This window comes from Halichoerus grypus, chromosome 5, assembly GCF_964656455.1.
Source record: "Halichoerus grypus chromosome 5, mHalGry1.hap1.1, whole genome shotgun sequence".
Lineage (NCBI taxonomy): Eukaryota > Metazoa > Chordata > Mammalia > Carnivora > Phocidae > Halichoerus > Halichoerus grypus.
Window position 1 is genome coordinate 153,904,821 of NC_135716.1, and position 23,768 is coordinate 153,928,588.

Genomic DNA, 23,768 nt, shown 5'->3' on the forward strand with positions numbered 1-23,768 from the left:
GACTTCTGTCCAGAGACCAGTGTGCCAGTTTGGGGGCCTGGCCAGGGCAGAGGTGGCCTCCGACGTGTGGAATGACTGGTCAGACTGGCGGGGGTGTGGGACGCCTGACCTGCTTGCCCTGGCCTGGGGGGTAGCAGGGGAGGGTGGGGCAGGCTCAGGCGGACGGGCCCCAGCCTGCCAGCCCAGGGCTCCAGCACGCGAGGCAGCTTTAGGATCAGGTTGCAATAGGGTGTGTGAGTGCGTGAGAAGGAACCCGGGAAGGAGAGGGAAGTCGCACTGGAACCTGTCCCTCCTTTCTCCTGAGATCCTAGAGCTCAGTAGTGGGGAGACTTGTGACTCTAGGAGGGCACGTGATGAGGGCGGGTCTGACCCCTCTGCCTCTCATAGCAAGGCTCTGACCCCAGGGCCCACAGGCTGCCCTGTCCACAAACTGCCCAGCTAGGAAGGGCAACCCAGGACCCTCTGAAGGTATCTTTCAGCTCATTTAATGCCCAGTGGTGTGACTGAGGTGCAGTATAGATGGTGAATGTCCCCAACAACCTCAACCACTACCGAAGGCCCAGCACTTTAGCCTGTATCCAGGGACCAGCAGGAGAGGTGACTGGGTCTTATCAGGGTGTGGGGAGTTCTTTTTTTTTTTTTTTTTTTCCTAGGCAAAGAACTTTATTAACTTGTTTCCAACTTTATTCCCAGGCTTCTTCAGCTTAATTAGCTGCAAAGAATGAATTGTGTATAAGCAAAACCTGAAAAGAGCTGCAGTGTCCAAGGTGCTTGGGCTTAAAAATATTAGAGATCTAGATTTTATCAGATCCATGAACAAAATTTTAAAAAGCAGTCATAATATAAAATAGCAGCTCCCAGTAACTTCTTCAAGTTTTATCTTCTTCAGAAGTTGACTCAATTCAGTTTGCTTCATTCTTGGAAGCTTCATCAAAATTCTCCACAAGATCTGGAACTTCATCATCATTCTCTCTGGTAGCAAGTGGTGCTTTTCCATCCATAGATTGTGTGGGCAGAGCTTCAGCCAGTCTTCTTCAACTAGTCAGACTGTCTGCACCAAGTTGGTTTAAGATCCTGGGTAGCATTTCTGTCAGCTGCTTTGTCTCAGCCTGGCCTGTGATGGTGAAAGTTCGCTGCCAGCGACGCCTGAACTTTGGGGTTGTTAAAGTGGATCACTGTTCCTTGATTTGTGAACATATTCACTTCTTCAATACCAGAGATACTGTTTACCCCTAACTTCTTTAAGGAGAACTGAAGTTTTTTATCATCTGCTGTAGCCGTTCTATGAACCACCTTCTTCTTTCGGCGAGCAGTTCCTTTCCCACCAATGCGCACTTGTGCTTGCAGTTTGGCGAGTTTCTCCTGGTTCATGATAGTTTCTTTCATCTTGTTGGAGCGGAAATGGGACCGCGCAGGGGAATAGGGTTGGCCCTCAGGGGGTCTCGGGCAGACCAGCTGAGATTAGGTGCACACATGCGGGGACGTAAGATGGCAGCTAGGGTGTGGGAAGTTCTTATATGTGAGCACCAGCAGACCCAGAGTAGGGTCTTCCTCCAAGTTCCCACCAACCCAATTGAAAAAGTGCCTCCAGATGGCGGTTTGCTGGAGTAGGGTAACACACACCTTCAGCTGTCCATCTGGGCCTCTTTAGCCTTCTAGTTACTCACCCCAATAATAAGTGTGAGCAGCTCAAGTACAGTGGAAACACTGCAGGAAGAGTGCACCCAGGGACAAAGGGAAGGCAGAGCCCAGGAATGCGTCCTGAGGACCAGGGGCCATAACACATCAGTCTGTTAGATTCAGCCATAGGCCTTGGCCCCCCCCAAAAGCGAGACTGTCATCCAGCAGAGTGAAAGCAAAACCCCACAGATCCACCATCCTCGAACCTGTTCTGGGAAGTGGTGAGCTGGACAAAGCAGAGGGACATGGGCTTTCTAGAATTTACCTGGTTTTGCTGGGGATCTTGCTGCAGCAAGATGTATACCATAAATAGTATACATCCATGCTTATGGTATACATCCGTGCAGGAAAGATGAGCACTTCCCAAATGCCTTGTCAAACTGACGTCTGCTTGCGTATTTCCCTTGCTGACCACCTGAATGGGTCCCCCGAGAGTGCAGCAGAGCAGGAGGAGAAAGGATGGTAAATCTATAGGGCAGGTGGACATTCGCCCAGGGAAAAGCGGCACAGAGGTAGAGAAGACAAACAGCGGGTAGCAACCAGCAAGTCCTTTTCCAAGCATTGGCACGAAGCTCTGGCCTCCATACCCTGCGTGGGACAAGACAGAGTGGAGAAAGCAGCCCCATCCAACAGCTACTTGCCTCCTCAGTGCCAGCCCCTGTGCTGAGTGCTGGCGGGGAACCTAAAGGAAAATTAACCCCGGTCCTTCCCTTCAGGAGGAAATAGCAGACACAGGTAAATAACTGATCATCAAATCCATCTGCCCATCGTGCGTTCTGTAATAGGTAGGGGTACAAAGGTCTTAGACCAATTTAGGGGTCCAGGAGAATCTTCGTGAAGGAGATGACAACAAAACTGAGCTGAGCCTTGAAAGACAAGTAAACGACCTGGGGGAGAATGTCGGGAAGGGTGTTCTGGGAGAAGGGTAGTGGAGGCAAAGGCAAAGAGAGGAGAATATATTCCCTTCAAGACAAGGTGAGGTATTGCTGAGGCCAGACAGTGAAGCAGCGCCCACCAGGGGCAGACGAGCTCAGCCTGGTCCCCCCTCCCAGTGAATCTGCCCTCTCGTCCCATCCAGGATATGGAGCTGTGTGTGAGGAAGGAAGGAGTGGGCAAGGGCATTCCAACTGGTGTAAATAAAGCAGTTGAGGTGCAAACTCTGCATGGAGGGAAGAGGCCAGGACAGGGTGTGCATCAGCACCACCAGGGCTGGCCTGGTGCCCTGACGCTGTGTCAGGACCGATTTCAAGCCGGATCATCACTGGTCACTTCGGGCACTCAGTTCATGCTCTTTTCTGTTGGAACCCTGCAGTGGGTATCTGCATTCCTTCCACCTTCTTCTGTAAGCCCATCCTACCTGTCATTCCGTGCGGTCCTACTGAGCTGACCCCCACCACTGCAACTGCGCATGTCCCAGGCTGGCCAATCAGGGTACTTCACCCCTCAACCACAGTAATTGGCTCAACAATGGGCACCTGATCCAAGTGGGATGAATCAAATTCTTCTCTGAGGTCTAATATGTGGACACTGGGGGATAAGGGAGTCTCTCTTTTTCTCTGAGATAGTGAGTTGTTATGACCACGTAAGCCAAGAAGAGGGCTTGTACAGGGGAGCAGGGGTGGCTCAGTCAGTTAAGCGGCTGCCTTCGGCTCAGGTCATGATCCTGGAGTCCTGGGATCGAGCCCTGCGGCAGGCTCCTTGCTCAGTGGGGAGCCTGCTTTTCCCTCTCCCTCTGCCCCTCCCCCTATTCATGTGACCACTCTCTCTCTTTCTCTCTCTATCTTTCGGGTGCATGTGCACACACACACTCTCTCAAATAAATAAATCTTCAAAATGCTTTAAAAAAAAAGAACAGGGCTTGTACAAACTGCAGCCCATAGACCAGCTGCCTATTTCTATAAATAAAGTTTTATTAAAACACAGCCATGCTCATTCATTTACCTAATGTCTATGGCTGCTTTCATGCTTTGACAGCAGAGTCAAGCGGTTGCAGCAATAGTTTGTGGCCCGCAAAATCAAAATATCTACTAACTGGACCTTTAAGAAAAAATTGGCTGACCCCAGGCCTCGAGCTGCTGGAGCCATCTTCATGGCTACATAGAGAAAACAGTCTACGGAACAGGCAAACCGAGAGGAACACAGAGCCAAAACACTGGGGAAGAGAGACTGCTTGGGTCCTATAATCAGGTGGGCCTGAAGATAGTTCAGCCCCTGAACTTAAGTTACATAAACCAATACATTTTCTTTGTGTTTGAATTAGTTTGATACGGGTTTCTACCAATAGCAGCTGCTAACTAGGGGATACATTTTAAGCTGTTTAGTCTGGTTTATGAAGGCCATGTGATCTGACTCCTGTCTACCTGCCTCAGACACCACCTCCTCTCTTCTCCCTTTCCCTAAGCGCTAGCCATTTCCAACTATTTAGAGTTTCTACAACCTGCCAGACTCTTTAATGCCTCCATAATTTTATACTCTATTCCCTTTGCCTGGAATTCTCTTCCCTTTCTCATTCACAGGCTCAGTTTCTGCTCATTCTTCAACTGGACTCCAGCATCTCTACCTTCTAAAAGGGAGAGTCCTCCCTGAGCCACACGGGGCTGATGGAGGCCCCTCTGGTCTCTACGGTTCTCTGTGTACTCTGTCCTCATGGCACTCACTGCACGCTAGCGTCATCGCCTGGTTCCCCACCAGGCTGTGGGGCACCCTGAGCACACGGCCGAGCACACGGCAGGTGTTCAGCAAATGCCTGCTGGCTAGAAGTGGGAGGAGCAGCTCAGGTGGCAGACTCCACAGTGTAGATCCTGCTGGGCCAGTCCAGGCCAAATTTCTGCTCTGCTGTGGAGGTCTGGGGGCTGCCTTCTTGGGGCTCCTCATGGACACTTGGATCTCCCTGCTTCCAGTGAGGTCTCTGTTGTTTCACAGCAAACCCCTCCCGAGTCTGAAATTCTACCAGCTACTGCCTCTCGGCCTGCCTAGGGACCGCGGCCACAGACAGCCTGGAGCCACATGCATGACATGTATGACAGGCAGGGAGGCCTACGCTGAAGGAGGAGAGGAAAGGCTGAGCCAGGGGCCCTCAAGGGGGCAGTGCCCGGGCTCCTGCTGACAGGGCTCCCACTGACTGTGCTGACAGCCTGTGCCTAGTGTGGACGAAGGAGGCACGGGCAGACGGGGGGAACTGTGAGCTGAGAAGCTGCTGAGAGGCAAGCACCCCTCCCCCTGTGAGAGCATGGATGATGGCCAGACTGTCCGCAGGGGCCATCTAACCCAGAGTTCAAGTCCCATGTGTCCTTGGTGCCCACCATCCATCTCGCCAACATGTGCTAAGCCCTAGCTGATCCCAGCCCCTGCACTCGTCACTGGGAACATGACAATCCACAGCTCAGAGTCCCTACCTTTGCAGATGATGGGTAAAGCAGCCAAGTACAGACAGAGGCAGCGTGAAATATCTGATAAAGGCCACCATAGTCACTACAGTAATGACAGCAGTTCACAGTTAGAGCCCTTATTATGTTCTAGACACTGCTCTGAGTGCTCTGTGCACAGGACCTGATTTCATCCTCACAACAACCTCATGGATTGGCACTACTCGAGCCCGTATTTTCACTGATCACACTGCCTTTGGGAACACACGAAAGCCACTTGCCCTTTGAGTAGCACATTGTCGGGGATGGAGAGAGGACAGAACTGGACTGCAGGGGGTCGAGGAAGGAGAGAAGTATGAAAGTGTTCAGGAGAGCTCAGACAATTTCTACAGAAACTTGATGGCGAAGGAGAGGATGGAATCCAGTGGTGGCTGCAGGCTCAAAGCCGGGAGCAGGCAATGAGCGTGTTTCTATTTGGGCTAGAAGGAGACAAGCAGAAAGGGGGGCAAGAGAGGGGCAGGGGGACAGGGGAACGAGGCCCAAGGAGGGAACGGGACAGGATCCAGAGTAGGAGGGGAGGGACACAGAGGCAGGATACCTTCTCCCGGGGAACAGGGGTGGGATGTGAAGATGGCTACTTTGACAGGTGTGGCTGGTGGGAGGGGAACCTGAGCAAATGCTCAGCAGACAGAATCTCTTCTCTGGGAAATACCTGGGCCTGGGGATCTGGGGGACTGTGGGTGTGAAGGTGGAGACTTCAGTAACTTATGAATGGTCTGGAATAGTCACCGTGATAGGTCCAAAGGAAACCTGCATAGGCCAAAGAGGGACAAGGAGTGCTGAGCAGTGCTGAGCACTCAGCAGAGGTGGGAGACCATGGGAGACCAGTGGGGCCAATGCGTGTGTTGTGTTGTGTTCTCCATTAGCAGCTCAGCGGCCCAGAGGCAGAGGGCAGAGAAGTGGCTGCATGAACTCAATCATGGGCATTGCTGTATCAGGTTCGTTGGCAGAATAGGAAAGTAATGGAACTCAGAGAAATGATGAGAGCACCAATGATGCCTAGGACCATGGAGCTGGGGGTGGTTTTGGCTTTGATGGTGAAGGAAGGCCAGGCCAGGCCAATGTAGCTGACCAAGAAAAACCCAAGAGTCCCCCTGTTTTCCATTCTAGTGCCACTGACCTAGGATCAGCACATTGTACAAAGGGGATCACCGATTTTACAAACTTCTATCTTGCCAACTGGACAGTATCCCTTGGAGTCATTCTTTTTTTTTTTTTTTTTTTTTGAGATTTTTATTTATTTATTTGACAGAGAGAGACACAGCAAGAGAGGGAACACAAGCAGGGGGAGTGGGAGAGGGAGAAGCAGGCTTCCCGCCCAGCAGGGAGCCCAATTCGGGGCTTGATCCCAGGACCCTGGGATCATGACCTGAGCCGAAGGCAGACGCTTAACGACTGACCCACCCAGGCACCCCTCCTTGGAGTCATTTTTGACTCATCTCTTTTTCTTGGCTGCCTCTCACCCAGTATATCAGCAAATCCTGTTAATCTCTGAATGTCCTGGAAATCTATCCACTTATCTCTCTCTCCACTGCTTCCATCCAGGGCTAAATCATCACTTCTTGACTGCGCAGTGCTCAGCAACCAGCTTCCACTCCTGCCCCTCAATCCATTCTCTAGAAAGGCCAGAAGGATACTCCTCAATTAGCAACCATATCATGCCATTCCTCTGCTTAAGACCTTCCCAGTGCCCTCTGGATAAAACCAAACCACAGGTAACAAGGCCAAATCCTCACCTACATCTCATGCCATTTTAGGTCTTCTCCTTACTCACCCTCCTATACTGTATTGGCCTTCTGTCTGAGCTCCTGAATGCAATATACTTTTTCTGTGTCTGGAATTTTCCAAAACACTCTGGATCTTCCCAAAGCTGGCTCTTCGTTTTCATTCAGATCTGTTCATATGCCACCTCCTCAGAGAGGTCTTCTCTGACTCCTTTGTCTTAAGGGGGTTCCTCCTCCTGCCACTATCATTCAGCTTGCTTTTCTTCTTTTATTTAGCACTTATAAAATTATCTTGTTATTTGCTTATTCTCTCGTGTGTACCAGTTTATTATAATATGGAGAGTGCTAGCTCTATGGCACTAGGGATCTGCCTATTTTGCTCACTACCATATCTCCCAGCACCTAGAAGTGTGCCTGGCATAGCAGGTGCTGAATAAACATGTGCTAAGTGAGATCAGAGGTCTGCCTTCCACCAAATCGACAAAGCCACCTGCATCTGCTCCACCACCTCCTCTGTCCTTCGTGATAAAGCTGAGGAAGTGTCCATTCTTCTGTCGAAGATCAATCTCCCCACATGGGCAATGTCTTCCTATCTCAGTCACAGTAAAGGGTGAAGTCCTTGCAATGCAACAGATAATCTCCCAGAGCACCTCGAGTGTGGCCCTGCTGACACTCTGATCTGGGCCAAGGAAGGGGATTTTGGACTTCTGGCTTCCAGAACTGTGAGAAAATCAGTTGTTATAGCAGCTACAGGAAACTCACACAGGTACGTTGTTTTCTGAGCTCCATAGAGAAATGAAATTCTCACAAGAAGGCTACAGCCACATGCAGCCATTTTCCCCCTCTGCGTAGGAATGAGACAGGACAGTGGGTGAGCAGAGGCTGTCTTGTCAGATAAGACCTTCTGCCCTCTGAGGAGAAGGCTGGGGAAGGCAGCCCAGGGGAGGGGCGCAAGGGCAGTTGCTGCTGACCACCATCTCCCCTGCATTCCACCACTGCTTACAGGCCCAGGAAGGACTGGAAATAAAAGACTGGAAAATAGGACTGTTTTAAGAGGGTTCAAGTTCCAAACGCCCAGACGCTTATGCCCAAGGGGTGGCCACCGAATCTTTATCTCAAATTCAGACCTCTATCCTGTGCTCAGGACTTATTATCCAACTGCGTCTGGAGCATCTCGGCCAAGATCTCTCACTGGTACCATGATCTTCCCCTAAACTTATGCCTCTTCCCTTCTTTTCAGCAAAGAGCACCCAAGTCCCAGACTGAGGGGCAGCCCATCGGGCTGCTCACTGCCTCTGGGGCCTGAGTGCGGTCCCATTGCTTTTCTCTGCAGGGAAGCTGGAGACTGTACCAGCTGTGCTGGCCACAGAAGCTTGAGCCTCTGCACCCACACACCTCTTCACCACCCCAGATGGGCAAGGCATCAGTGAGGACTGCTCTTGGAATTTCCTCTGCAGGTCCCTCTGGGCACCAGCTGGGCATGCTGCTCCTATAGCAAAGTACCCCAGCTCTCTTCTTTAGTACAAGGCCTCCAGCATTGCTCTCGACTTTGGAGACTTCGGGTGAGGCTGCACGGGCAGAATTTTCTCTCTCCCAACACCAGACCAATTGCCAAATGGGCAGGCTAGTGGTCGATGGGAAGCCTGCTTGTCGCCATCCTCCTGTCGAGATGCACAGGGAGGACAGTCCTACAATGAGGATTCCAGCCATGTAAAACACAGATGCTGCTACTCCCACTCCTTGCACCATTCTTCACCTCTACACAGATGTCCTGGCCCCTGCAAACCAAAGAGGTCCTCCATCTGAGCAACAAGCAGAGGGGTGCCCCGAGAGACGGACTGTCTTATCATCATGTCTTATACTTACCACCGCATCCCTAATACTTAGAAAAGCAGCTGGCAGACTGTAGTTATCTATGAACAAATGAATGACCAGCCACAACAAATGCGCCCTGCACATGGGGCAGGGATCTGTCACAGCCACAAACGACTGAGCTGCAGCATTCAATTTCCTCTTTCCACCCGTCCATCCCGAGCTCCCCTGCGTCCTGCTGCACTCAGCTCTGCATGGCAGGCCGTCCAGCCAACCACCAGGAAGGAGGACCAGAGACCTGCTGTAGTCGTTCTAGGCACCTTCCCAAGACATGGCATTGCTAATGCCTGTAGAATAAACGGTCCTGGAGACAAGCAGGCCCCAGCCCATCCTGCCCTTCCTTGGAAGATCTTTGGAAGCTTCCTATCATTGATATCATTGACTTAGGCTCAAATCCCTAATCTTACCTACTGGTACCTTATAAGGGCCTCTGTGACTTAATCTCTTATACCTGCCAGCCAAGACCCTCAGTTCTTTTCTTTTTTTTTTTTTTTTTAAGATTTTTATTTATTTAGGGGCACCTGGGTGACTCAGTCGTTAAGCATCTGCCTTCGGCTCAGGTCACGATCCCAGGGTCCTGGGATCCAGCCCCGTGTCGGGCTCCCTACTGGGTGGGAAGCCTGCTTCTCCCTCTCCCACTCCCCCTGCTTGTGTTCCCTCTCTTGCTGTGTCTCTCTCTGTCAAATAAATAAATAAAATCTTAAAAAAAATAAAGATTTTTATTTATTCGTCAGCAAGAGAGAGAGCACAAAGAGGGGGAGTAGCAGGTAGAGAGAGAAGCAGGCTCCCCGCTGAGCAGGGAGCCCGATGCGGGGCTCGATCCCAGGACCTGGGATCATGACCTGAGCCGAAGGCAGATGCTTAACGACTGAGCCACCCAGGCGCCCTGCAAGACCCTTCGTTCTGATGCTCGACTGGCTCTCCTCCCCTTATGTCCTCTGCTGCCTTTCTGATCTCTGCTGGCCTTGACTGTGGCCACAGACCGGCCCCCACATTTGGTGAAATCTAGCACCGCCTTCCTTAGCAGGCTCCTGTCCCCTCGACTTCAGTCTCAGTCCAAAATAAAGTGCAGAAGAGAGACCCTAAAGCAGTTATCATCAGTCTCAACACCTGGAGCACATTCCTTACTCACCAAGTAAGGAACAGGACAGATGAACTTCCTTCTAAACTAGAAACTGGTGAACTCCAAGGCGGGCCTGCCTTGACCTCCCCTCCTCAGGTGATCTTAGTCTCTACCTTCCCTCACTTATTTACTCCTAAATCATAACCCAGACCGGGTCATTGCTAACAACTAAAGCCCTCTCTAATCCCAATCTCAAACTGGTTCTCAGGCCTCCACCTATCAAAGTATCTATAGCTCACCTACTCCTGGGGCTAAACTCCAATCCTTCAACCCACGAGATCTTCAAGCCACAGGTCCTATCATCTTTTTCCTGTCCTTCACCTCCTTCTGTTCGTACTGCAATTCTCACCCACCTGAAATTCCACATCAATCATAAAAATCACTTCCTTAATTCACCCTCAGCTTCTCTGCTCCTCTCTCATTCAGCTAAAACAGAACGGTGGTTAAATTCTACTTCCTACCTTCAGGGCATGTGCCTGAACAGATGAAGGACACGGGCCAGAGAAAGACGCACACTGGTTTGTCTCTAGCTCAGCCATTCTTCCATTCTCCTAGATGACTAGTCACACTCTCTCCTCACATCCCCGACACCTCCTCCCTCATCCTTACTGACCACAGATGGCCTTCCTTGCCATGGCACGGACAGAGCGGAGACAAAACACGATTTCCAGAACAGTACAATGATCACCTATATAACTACCACCTGGATTCAGCTACCGTGCATTTCTTTCTCTCTACAGAAACACACCGTGAAAGGGTGACCTGCACTTGCCATCTCTGAGCTCTCTCCTCCCATTTCTCCTGAATCCACTCTAATGACGCCTAAATTCCTCATTCAAGGTCCCCAATTACTTTCATGTTGCTAAATCCAAGGGTCAATTCTTACTGACCTATCGGTAGAGTGACCACACACCATTCTGATTTTCCTGGGACAATCTTGGATTACGTGTCTTATCCTGGAGTGACTACTAAATGTCCTAGCTTGGGTGCGCCTGGGTGGCTCAGTTGGTTAAGTGTCTGACTCTTGATTTCAGCTCAGGTCTTGATCTCAGGGTCGTGAGGTTGAGCCCCAAGTCGGGCTCCACACTGGGCATGGAGCCTGCTTGGAATTCTCTCCCTCCCTCTCCCTCTGCTCCTCCCCCTATCCCTCTCTTAAAAAAAAAAAAAAAAGTGTCCTAGTTTGGACAACAACTTATAGGAGCACCCTAACTGCAAGCAATATATTCCATAGTTAATTGTTCCTCTTAAAATACTTTCTTAATTTGGTTTCCAGAATACCATATTTTCCTGGTTTTCCTACTATCCCACTGGGCATGCTTCTGTTTCTTTCTCCTTTGCTGCTTCTTCCTTGTCTCCTGCAGCATTAAATGTTAGTTTGCCCTGGGCTCAGTCCTTGCTTTTCTTCCGCACCTACCTTCACTTCTTTGGCAGTCTCTTCCGCTTCCATAGCCTGCACCTCTCCCCTGAATGCCAGGCTTGTATATTCCCCCGCCTCCTTGACACCTCCATTTGGATGTCTAAGAGCTCTCTCAAACTCTGCATCTTTAAACTCGAGTTCCTGATACGCCCCCTAAAACCTGCTCCTCTGGCAGTCCTTTCTCCAGCTTGGTAAAAGGCGCCTTCTTCATTCTTCTCGTGGCCCAGGCAAAACGCCTCCTCCCTCTCTCTCTCTCTCTCTCTCTCTCTCACAGCTACATTTGAGCTGCTGGCAAACCGGTCACCTCTACCTTCAGAATTTATCTCGATGCGACAATGTCTGACCACCTCCACTGCTTCCACCGTGGCCCACGCCACCACCGTGTCTCTGGAAGATGATGACAGTGGTCTCCTAGTTGGACTCTCTGCCTGCCCACAGTCTGTTCACATCAAGGTAGCCACAGCAATCCTGTAAAACCTATGCTACTCCTCTGCTCAAACTCCTCCATCCTTCTAATGACCTACAACGTCCCCACGTTTCTTAACTTTCTGACTTCATTTCTTCTGATTTCCCACTCAGCAACAGATGCCCCTCTCCTGTTCTGGGATCCCACCTCAGAGCTTCTGCACCAGCTGCTTTCTTCCCTCGGGGAGCAGCACGGCCCCTCCCTAACTTCCCTCAGGGTTTTACCTAAACCTATGTGTCACCTGCCCCAGGAGGGCTTTCCCAGTCCCTCTATCTAAAAGTGCACAGAAATCAGTTGCTTTTCTATAACACTAACAATGTAACTGTAGAAAGAGAAATTAAGGAATGGATTCCATTTACAATAGCACTCAAAACCATAAGATACCTAGGAATAAACCTAACCAAAGAGGTAAAGGATCTATACTCTAGAAGCTACAGAAATTGAGGAAGACACAAAAAGATGGAAAAACGTTCCATGTTCATGGATTGGAAGAATAAAGATTGTTAAAATGTCTATGCTGCCCAGAGCAATCTACACTTTCAATGCCATCCCTATTAAAATGCCATTGGCATTTTTCTTTTTTTTTTTTAAGATTTATTTATTTGACAAAGAAAGACAGTGAGAGAGGGAACACAAGCAGCAGGGAGCTGGAGAGGGAGAAGCAGGCTTCTCGCTGAGCAGGGAGCCCGATGCGAGGCTCGATCTCAGGACCCTGGGATCATGACCTGACTGAAGGCAGACGCTTAACGACTGAGCCACCCAGGCACCCCACCATTGGCATTTTTCAAAGAGCTGGAACAAACAATCCTAAAATTTGTATGGAATCAGAAAAGACCCCAAATCACCAAGGGAATGTTGAAAAAGAAAAACAAATCTGGGGGCATCACGTTGCCTGACTTCATGCTATATTACAAAGCTGTGATCACCAAGACAGCATGGTATTGGCACAAAAACAGACACATAGATCAATGGAACAGAATAGAGACTCCAGAAATGGATCCTCAACTCTATGGTCAACTAATCTTTGACAAATCAGGAAAAAATATCCAATGGAAAAAAGACAGTCTCTTCAACAAATGGTGCTGGGAAAATAGGACAGCTACCTACAGAAGAATGAAACTGGACCATTGTCTTACATCATACATGAAGATAAACTCAAAATGGATGAAAAGACCTCAATGTGAGACAGGAATCCATCAAAATCCTAGAGGAGAACACAGGCAGTAACCTCTTCGACATCAACCATAGCAACTTCTTTCAAGACACGTCTCCAAAGGCAAGGGAAACAAAAGCAAAAATGAACTTTTGGGACTTCATCAAGATAAAAAGCTTCTGCATAGCAAAGGAAATAGTCAACAAAACTAAGAGACAACCCATGGAATGGGAGAAGATATTTACAAATGACAGTACAGGTAAAGGGCTGTTATCCAAGATCTATAAAGAACTTCTCAAACTCAACACCCAAAAAACAAATAATCCAGTCAAAAAAGTGGGCAGGAGACATGAACAGACACTTCTCCAAAGAAGACATACAAATGGCTAACAGATACATGAAAAAATGTTCAACATCACTAGCCATCAGGGAAATTCAAATCAAAACCACAATGAGATACCACCTTACACCAGTTAGAATGGCAAAAATTAACAAGGCAGGAAACAACAAATGTTGGCGAGGATGTGGAGAAAGGGGAACCCTCCTACACTGTTGGTGGGAATGCAAGCTGGTGCAGCCACTCTGGAAAATAGTATGGAGGTTCCTCAAAAAGTTAAAAATAGAGCTACCCTATGACCCAGCAATTGCACTACTGGGTATTTACCCCAAAGATACAGATGTAAAGAAAAGAAGGGGCACATGCATCCCAATGTTCATAGCAGCAATGTCCATAATAGCCAAACTGTGGAAGGAGCCGAGACGCCCTTCAACAGATGAATGCATAAAGAAAATGCAGTACATTTATACATTGGAATATTACTCAGCCATCAGAAAGGATGAATACCCACCATTTGCATCGACATGAATGGAACTGAAGGGGATTATGCTAAGTGAAATAAGTCAAGCAGAGAAAGACAATTATCATATGGTTTCACTCATATGTGGAACATAAGGAATAGCAGGGAGAACCATAGGGTAAGGGAGAGAAAACTGAAGGGGGGAAATCAGAGAGGGAGATAAACCATGGACTCCAGGAAACAAACTGAGGGTTTTAGAGGGGAGGGGAGTGGGAGATGGAGTAGCTGGGTGATGGGTATTAAGGAGGGCGCGTGTGGTGATGAGCACTGGGTGTTATACGCAACTAATGAATCACTGAACACTACACCAAAAACTAATGATGTACTCTATGGTGGCTAACTGAACATAATAAAAAAATAAATAAAAATAAATAAAGTGAGGGCGCCTGGGTGGCTCAGTTGGTTAAGCGACTGCCTTCGGCTCAGGTAATGATCCTAGAGTCCCGGGATCGAGTCCCGCATCGGGCTCCCTGCTCGGCAGGGAGTCTGCTTCTCCCTCTGACCCTCCCCCCTCTCATGTGCTGTCTCTCTCATTCTCTCTCTCTCAAATAAATAAATAAAATCTTTAAAAAATAAATAAATAAATAAATAAATAAATAAATAAAGTGGTAGCCCCTCCCTAACTTTCTAGTCCCCATTCCTGCTTTATTTCTCTCCTTGTCTCACATCCTATACATTTTACTTCTACGTCTTGGGTGTCTGGCCTGCTTCCACTAGAATATGAGCTCCATCCAGGAAGGCAGGGACGTTTGTCTCTTTATTTTGCTCACTGCTGTGTCTCCAGCACCCAGAGCAGCACTTGATGCCTAGCGGGCACTCCATAAATATTTGTTGAATGAATGAATGTAAAACGGGGCTAACACCTCCACCTCACGGATTACGTCGATGTTGAGATGAGATAAAGCATGAAAAGTTCCTGGCACACCATGTTGCTCAATAACTCTCAGATTCCTTCACCTCCCTCCCTCCCCTCCCAGTTTTGGTATCAGCCATGCCCGCCCTCTCCCTCGGGGAGTGCCGGGTCAGAGGTAGGGGTGATGGCAGGAGCTGCTTTACTAGCAACCGCCAACAGCCCTACCGGGACACCCTCGGCCCCGAGGCGCAGCCCAGCCCCCGGACGTTAATTTCTCTTGTTGGATGTGAGACACCTTGCTTCACCTCAGGAAGCTGAAGGCTCCAGAAAGACTGAGTGAGGCTTTCAGAAGTCCCGTGTGCGACCGGAGACTGCTGTACCCAGCACCCCAGCCTCTCGCACACACGTGGACGCCGCTCCGACAGCCCTCACCCCTGGGCTAATGTCTTAGTCTTGCAGGTTCCTGCAGTGATTTTGCCTCACTGCCTCCCCAGCCCCCCTCCAGAATTTTCCACCACAGTTCCTCTGGGCCCCTCCATGTTACAGTGTACAACCTGCCGGACTCTGCCCATCTCATTCCATGAAGGCCAGGTGTTCTGTCCCCCAGAGATACTGCTGTCCCCCCACACACAGCAGGGGGGGTTCCTGGGAACTAACCATCCTCGGCCAGCTAGTCGCCTGGCACAATCCACTCTGGCCATGGCTGCTCCCTTCTGGAGCGGCCGGAATCCTGTCCCTGCCCCAACTCTGGGCACCTTTCTCTTCACTTCAGGAACAAAGGCTGTTTCCTACAGATGAACCCCTGGTCTGGGGTTACCTCTTTTATAATCCCTGCCCCTCTACTTGGGAGGACTAAGCCAGCTGGAGGAAACCCTCACAAGCACACCAACTGGTGTCACAGCAGAGTCTCGGCCCCCCACGTGGCCTGCTCTGCTGCTGGCAGTCTCTGGGTTGTCCATTCTCCACAGTGGCCTCATAAGCATCTTCCACTCATCCCAAATCTCTATCCTAGCACCCTGCCCTCATGTGCAGCACAGGAACCCATCTCCTGCTTTCTAGGGAAAATTAAAGTCACCAGCAGGGAACCCCCTCACCCTTGTACTGACTGCACTTACCAGCCCATCTATGTTTCTACCACTGTCCCCTCTTGAGATCAAAGGCCAGTCCCTCCCCTCACTGTCCTCAGGGACGTGGTGGTATCACCCACCCCGTCATTCCCTCCTGTGTTCCCACCACTCCTCACTGTATACAAGACTTTCGACACCCTCTTCACCCTCGTGGCCACACCCTCCCCGGCTGCACGCACCTGTTCCCTCCCTCACAAGCACATTGCCTGGAAGAGTCCACACACATTGACCACAGGTCCTGCCTCACAATTCAGCCTAATGTGTGGCTCCCCCCAGGTCCTCCACCCCAGAGACACAGGTCTCATCAAGGACTTTGTCTCTAGTTCCAGCTGCTGAGGTCCTTTTCCTGCCTTGCCTCCCACAGGTTTCAAGCCTCTTATTTTTTTTTTTTTTAAGATTTTATTTATTTATTTGACAGAGAGACACAGCAAGAGAGGGAACACAAGCAGGGGGAGTGGGAGAGGGAGAAGCAGGCTCCCCACCGAGCAGGGAGCCCGATGCGGGGCTCGATCCCAGGACACTGGGATCATCACCTTCAGTACCCCATGAGAGCACGGCTGTCTGGCTAGAGAGGACTGAGGGCACATGATCACCAGCTTCAAATCTCTGACTAGCTGATAGAGGGAATTGGATTTGTTCTGTAGCTCTGGCAGGCACAACCAGGCCTACAGGCAGAAGTTACAGATTTTTCCTTTTCTTAGTTAAAACTCTCTAGTTACTGAGTATCTTGAAACGGATGGGCTCTTTCTGCAGGCTAAGAGCCTCTGGCTATTGGGAATGGGGGATGGACCAGGTAATCTTCGTGTTTCAGAGACTCGGGAGTTCTAGAGCCCCTTAAGCCCAGGGAAAGGGCAGGAATCATCTCCTCCCTGGGCCCCCCTAGGGCCCCCTGGGCTGAAGTTGGTGGCAGGTCCAGCCTCTAATCCCTCCTCTGGCTGAGGCTGCAAATTCAGTCACTCAGTGCCACTGTCTGGGGACTTTCTTGGTAGGGCTGTCTACAGTTTTGATAACTTGCTTTCTCTCTTTAAAAGGAAAAACGTTAGAAAGCGGGGAGGCTGTGGGAGACTATTTCCATCTCGGGTGTCTATTCCAAAGCTCTGGTGTTTTGCCAGGATTTAAGCACGGTATACACAACACTGTTAAAAATAACCCCTTGATTGAACAGAAGGCGTGGGAGAGAGGGGACAGCCAGGCAATTTGACTGGAGGGCTGGGTGGTGGATGTGGAGATGAAACTTGTACCCAGAGACCCTGGGAAGGGTTTTATTCCAGAAGAGTTATGTAGACTCAAAGAGCCTAAGGACCACAGAAATACTCTCCCTAAGTGCTCCTTTCCAGAGAATTGCCCAGCGAGTGCCCTGCTTTGGGCGCGCCTAGGACATAAACAAGCTGCCAGTTTTGAAAGGCTCTCCCAGGATCAAGTCTGCCATTTTTCAGTCCCGATCGCCACCCTATCAGACAAAGGTCAGGGAATAACAACAAGGAGTAGGAGCCAAGAAAGGCTGACAATGTCAAAAGCCACAGAGGGGTCAAAGCCACCGAGGCCAGAGAGAGGTCTACTAGATTTAGCTATTGGGAGGTCCTTGCGATTGTATGTGAAACCCTCCAGACTTTTCCTTCTATAGCCAGACACTTAACATAAGCAGGATTATCTTACATGTACTGTTCTGTAACTTACTTTTGAAAAATTTAACAATAAATTGTGGGGTCATGACAGTAAATATAATCTGACATCATTTTTTATGACTACATAATATTTCATCATACATACTATATTTACTTAATCATTCTCAACTAAGAGACATTTATATTGTTTCCAATTTTTTGCTATTATAAACATGCTGCAACAAGCATCGTATTACAATAACTTGCAGGCACAGACTGATTATGTCCTTATGTTAAATATTTAGAAGTGGAATTGTTGGATCAAATGGAACCCACATTTTATGTTTTATTACACATTGCCTACATTGCCCTCGATAATTCTGGAGAGAACAAAATGCTGTTCTCATGACTTCCTCCAGTCTCTTGGGCCATTCTTCCCCCTATTCATCCCTTATGTGTTTGTATTCCCCAGAGTTATGTCCTTCTGTTTTCTTCTTCTTCCTCCCCAAATTACAAACTCAAATGCCTATAAGAGCCAAGAAGGTGCTGTAAATATATGAATTGGGCTAGATGTGAGACAATAAGAAATGACAGGATTTTGGTGGGCTGGAGTATACACACTGCCTAAAGGCATTCACATTACCTGAAAACACTGTACCAGCCACACAAAGTGTGTCTGCAGGTGTATTTAGCTGGTAAGCAGTCAGTTCGGGACCCAGTCTACACATTCATCTTACACTACCTCATCCACTGCCAAAACTCCATCTATATGCTAATAGCTCCCACTGCGTCATCTCTGGCCCTGACCTCTCCTCCTGGACTCCATGCTCACACACGCAAATGACTGCACTACATCTCCCAAGTATCCTCAAGGCATCTCAAAGTCATCACGTCCACAACCAAGTTCATGATCTTCGCCCTTTCCTCTCCTCCTGACAAAGGCCAGAAATCTAAAACCAGAAACAATTGCCCTTCTTCTGGGTCCTATCTCAATGAATGGCACCCTCGTTTTTCTTATTTTTGAAGCCAGAAACTTGGGAGTCATTCTAGATTCTTCTCTCCACTTAGCCTTCCAAATTCTCAAATCAATTCAATAGGCGTACTAAGCACTTACTTGAGTACCTTTATCAAGCCAGGTACTCTTAGGTGCTAGGGTTGGCCCCAAAGAGCGATGATCTGAAGTCCCTGTCCTGGAGGGGGAGACAGATAACAATGTCATGATCAGCTGCAGTGGTGGTGGTGGTATGAGAAACGCCATACAAGATATTCTGGGATGAGAGAAGGGATATTTTGATTCTGTTTCCTAAGTGTTCCTCAAACAGTCCCTGTTCTCTATCCTTATAGGATTGCCAATTAGCAGCTACTGCAACAGTGTCCTAACTGATCTCCATGTTTCCAAGTTTCCTCTTCCCATTCATCTTCCATACAGGATCAGAGCGATCTTTCCAAATAGCAAATCTGGCCATGTCATTCTCTTGTCTCTTGTCTAAAACATGTCAATAATTCCCCATGTTCTTTGGGATAGAATAAAAATCCTTGCAGAATGACTTGTAAGGTCTCCCAGGATCTGGCCCCTGGTCCAGCATTCTAGGATATAACACTACACCCCAACCATATCAAACCATTCGCAATTCTCTGAATATCCTTCTGTGCCTCATGCTCTTAGTTTATGCATTCCCTCTGTCTAGAACACCTGCCCTATCGTTTCTCAATTGCCTAATTCCTATGCAATCTTTAAGACTTGGATAAAATACCACTTCTTTCAAAAAACCCTTCCCTGACCACTTCACTCAAAAAAGATGGCTTCTCCAGGTGTTTCCTGTTAGACAGCCTCCCAGTCCTGCAAGCTTATCATACAGGAGGGAAAGGAACTTCTAAGACATTTTGCCCAGGCTGCTGAAGGGGACCATGACATGTCCTTACCTAGAGGTCTTTGAGAACAGACAGCGTTAAGAAAATACAGGAGTGTGGGGCAGATAATGAGTGATTCTGAGGAGGTCAGGAGACCAGAAAAAGGCACAGCTCTTTGGCCCTGGTTGGGCATGGCCTTGAGGGGCCCATGAATATATATATTTTTAAGTATTTTATTTATTTGACAGAGAGAGACACAGCAAGAGAGGGAACACAAGCAGGCGGGAGCTGGAGAGGGAGAAGCAGGCTTCCTGCTGAGCAGGGAGCCTGATGCAGGGCTCGATCCCAGGACCCTGGGATCATGACCTGAGCCCAAGGCAGATGCCCAACGACTGAGCCACCCAGGGGCCCCGAGGGGCCCATGAATATTTTAGATCTGCAGACCACATATTTTGAGGAGCCACTAACATGACCTACCCTACCCACTGACACTTAAAGCACCCACTCCTGCCAAATACAAAACAACAAACAAACAAACAACAAAAAAAGTTTTCAACCAAATGACAGTAAGATAACACCAGTGGACCCGTGAGAGGATCATCTCTGACTTTTAAGTGCTAGAAGCAAAGTATTAGAACGAAGGCTGAGAAGTACTGGAAATAATAATGGTAGAGGAGGAGTGGACCCAGAAATCCAAGACTCCTCTGACCCCCTCAATTTAATTAGGTGTCTCCTTTCTGTATATTCACGGCATCCTATGCTTTCATCTACCATAGCACCCACACTCTATCTTATAATCATTTTGTGTTCATGCCTGACTTCCCCTCTAGACTGGGTTGGGAATTATGTGTTACTCTGCATTCTTAGTACCCAGCACGGTGCCCAGCACATGGAAATGCTTATAAGATACATAACGTGGGAAGGAGTCAGAGGGAATTTAGGCAAACAGATTTCAAGTGGAGAAGTCTGGTGATAAAAAGGGAGATAGACAATGAATCAGTGTGATACCAAGAAAAAATGTCTTTTATTATGTCAGAGACACAAGGACATTGTCAAGGCACTGCATAAAGGCCTCATTTTAAGAATATTGTTCATAGCAGGGATGCCTGGGTGGCTCAGTCGGTTAAGCGGCTGCCTTCAGCCTGGGTCATGATCCCAGGGTCCTGGGATCGAGTCCCACATCGGGCTCCTTGCTCAGCAGGGAACCTGCTTCTCCCTCTCTCCCCCTCTGCTTGTGCTCTCTCTGTCAAATAAATAAAATCTTTAAAAAAAAAAAAAAAAAAAGAATATTCTTCATAGCAATGTTGTTTAAAATAGAAAGAAATTAGAAAAAAAGAAAAACAGGGGCACCTGGCTGGCTCAATCCATGGAGCACGCGACTCTTGACCTCTTGACCCACGTTGGGTGTTGAGATTACTTAAAAATAAAATCTTGGGGCGCCTGGATGGCTCAGTCAATTAAGCGTCTGCTTTCGGCTCAGGTCATGATCCCAGGGTCCTGGGATTGAGTCCTACATCGGGCTCCCTGCTGAGCAGGGAGCCTGCTTCTCCCTCTGCCCCTCACCCTGCTCGTGTTCTCTCTCACTCTCTCTGTCTCTCTCTCAAATAAAAAAAATCTTTAAAAATAAAATAAAATCTTTAAAAAAAAAGGACATCGGCTCTCCACATTTCTACTGGATGTTCCACTGGAAGTTCAAGGTCAGCATTTCCCCAAATGAACTTAATAGCTGCCCCCAAACTTGCATTCTCTAGGTTAGGAAGTGGTGCCAGCATCTCTCCAGCTGCCTGGAACAGAAGCGGGGGCTGTTTTCACTCCTTCCTCCACCAGCAGTCCCCATTGCTCCTCCCTTAACATCCTGCCAACCCACCCCTGTCCCATCACTGCCTCCAGAGTGTCGCCCTCCTCATTCTCACCTCCTCTGACCACTCCCCCCACCCCCATTTCCGGTAATGACCTTTTATTTATTTATTTATTTATTTAAGATTTTATTTATCTATCTGACAGACAGATACAGCAAGAGAGGGAACACAAGCAGGGGGAGTTGGGAGAGGGAGAAGCAGGCTTCCCCCCAAGCAGGGAGCCTGATGCGGGATTTGATCCCAGGACCCAGGGATCATGACCTCAGTCGAAGGCAGACACTTAACGATTGAGAGCCACCCAGGCACCCCACCTTTCTTTTTTTTAAAGATTTATTTATTTCAGAGAGAGAGAGAGAGAGAGAGCGCGCGCGTGCGCAAGCGAGAGTGGAGGGAGGGGCAGAGAGAGAGAATCCTCAAGCTGACTTCCTACTGAGTGCAGAGCCCAACTACTCGACTACTCGGGGCTCGATCCCAGGACCCTGAGATCATGACCTGAGCCAAAACCAAGAGTCGGACACTTAACTGACTGAGCCACCCAGGTGCCCCAGGTAATGAATGACCTTTCTAAAGCACAAATCCAATGCCACCCTTCCCTCCCTGCCTTGAAACCTTCACTGACCTCATCATAAACACCTTGGCATGGTGGCATTCAGGGCCTGTTCCCACCCCAGAGCCTCTACTCCAGGCAGCCCAAATGACTTGCCAGGGAGCCTCCCTCCCTCAGGGGGCATGCCCTTGCCAGACTCTTTGCCTGGCCAGCTGCTAATGCCCTCCAACAGTCAGCACGGGTGGCACCTCCTCTAGGAAGCCCTTCCTGCCTGCCCACCCTAATCTGCTTGGCTTGCTCATTCCTTGCAGTCACCCCATTGTCCTGCTTGTCACCCACTCACCATAAGCTCCTGGGAGGCAGTGACTCTTATTGCTGTCCTCCAAAGCTCTGCACAAGACTTGGCAGAGAGGGGGTGCTCAGGGGCTGGGAAAGGGGCAGGATCTACCCTGGCTCCCTGGGGGTCAGGAGTGGAGGAAGAAGCAGCCTCCATGGGCAGGGTCCAGAGGGAGCTCTGTGAGGGCTGGTCCAGTCCCCACAGAGGTGGAGGATACGGGAGGCTCTCTTGCATGCTGAGGGCATTCCCTGTCTCAGCGGGAGCCTCTGCGCGGGGATCTGGGGATGGAGACCACATGCTGTGCAGACATGCCCAATTCCAGGGGGCTGACGGTGGCTTAATTATGGAGCCCCACTCTCCCCAAGCCATTCTTCATTCTTTATGGTCTCTGAATTGCAGAAGCAGAAATTGCTCACCCTCGGTCTGAAGCTTTTCGTGACTTGTGCTGAAGAAATGTCATCAACAGCCTTTTGTTTAGGCCTGACTTGGGTGAACATGCCAAGAAGACTTGCTCAGAAGTCTTTTCAGATGTCATTTCTGTCTCCCTAAAGCCCTGCTCCATGAAAGCCATTCACAAGCCAGTTTTTCTGCGGCTCCAAAGCTGTCATCCCCTCGGTCCTGCCACAGCTCAGAGAGCTACTGTGTGGCACTCACTCTGCAACGGCCTGTGCTGGCGCCAGACCCTGGCCCGGTGCGGGGAGGCAGCGCTGAGGAGGCTCTCGGACAACCTGGCCTGAATGGCACCAGAGCCCTGAGGTACAACCTCAACTTACATTCCCCACATGGGGATCTGGCACCATGCCTGCCTTTTTCAAAACCATTCTTCCAGTGTCCAACATAGGCACGCGATAAAAATGCATTCACTGAGTAAATAAGCAAATATGCAATTCTCAATTATTTGAGCTGAAGGAGACCATCAAGCTCAGTTTTGAAGGGAGAAGTATCTAGAAATTAATATATTCTCAGAATCATTTTAGACTCTTCCACTGTTGGTGCCGGAGGTGTGGCTGCTGGGAAGGAAGCCCAGAGCGCTGGGTCCAGCGACACGGTGGGTCTGGATGTCGCACAAGAAGGTCAGCAGGACTCCCCTGCTTCCATTTCCCTCTCCAAGCCAAAGCTAGCTGTGACAACTGTGCTGAGGACGGACAAGGACAAGGGGAATGGGAGCTCTCCCCAGTTCATTCCCAGTAAGTGGGGACACAGGGAGGACTGCAGGTGAAGATTAGACCAGGCGTAGTGGAGCACCCGGGAGGGAGCTACAACACGATGTGTGAAATGTCACAGACAGAGACGCACAAAGCTGTGGGAGCCCCAAGACCGACTCTGCTGGGGATCCAGGGAAGAGCTTCGCAGAGGACGTGACACTTGAGTTGGAGCCTGAGAGGTGGAGAACGTGAGGGGGACACTCTGGATGGCAGCTGTGTGCGGCCAGCCCCCCAGGCTGAGAGCGCGCCGCTGCTGAGGGAGAAGCTGCCACAAGCAGGTCTTGAGTAGAGATTACCGTGCGCCGCGCCAGGTGACATTCGGGCTGCTTGCTGAAGTGAATGTAGTGGTTCTACAGGCACAGAGTTTGCAGAAGAGCGTTCCAGGCTGGGGGGACAGCATGTGCGCAGCACGAAGGTGAAAAAGACTATGGCCTAGTAGGGCAAGGCCACCCCAGGGTTATGGCCCAGGAGGCTGCCTCAGTTCCTTGGTGCTCTGGCAGCTCTGAGAAGCCTTCTTACTAAATTACAAGTTATCGGTTGCATCCTGTGTGGCTGGAGTTGCCCAAAGCCACACTTCCCGATGCGGGGAGGCATTCCTATATCAACAAATGCCAATCACCTGGGTTTATATACACGGCCCGGACAAGTCCTGACGGCGCCTGGCCGAG

General features: G+C 49.5%; 1 protein-coding gene and 1 pseudogene across 4 annotated transcripts in view; both read right to left on the bottom strand.

The window, feature by feature from the left end:
* ST3GAL3 (ST3 beta-galactoside alpha-2,3-sialyltransferase 3) overlaps positions 1 to 23,768 on the bottom strand; it is a 181,577-nt gene that overhangs the window by 33,395 nt on the left and 124,414 nt on the right. The window lies entirely within an intron of this gene.
* On the bottom strand, positions 487 to 1,449 carry LOC118545369 (transcription factor BTF3 pseudogene; annotated as a pseudogene).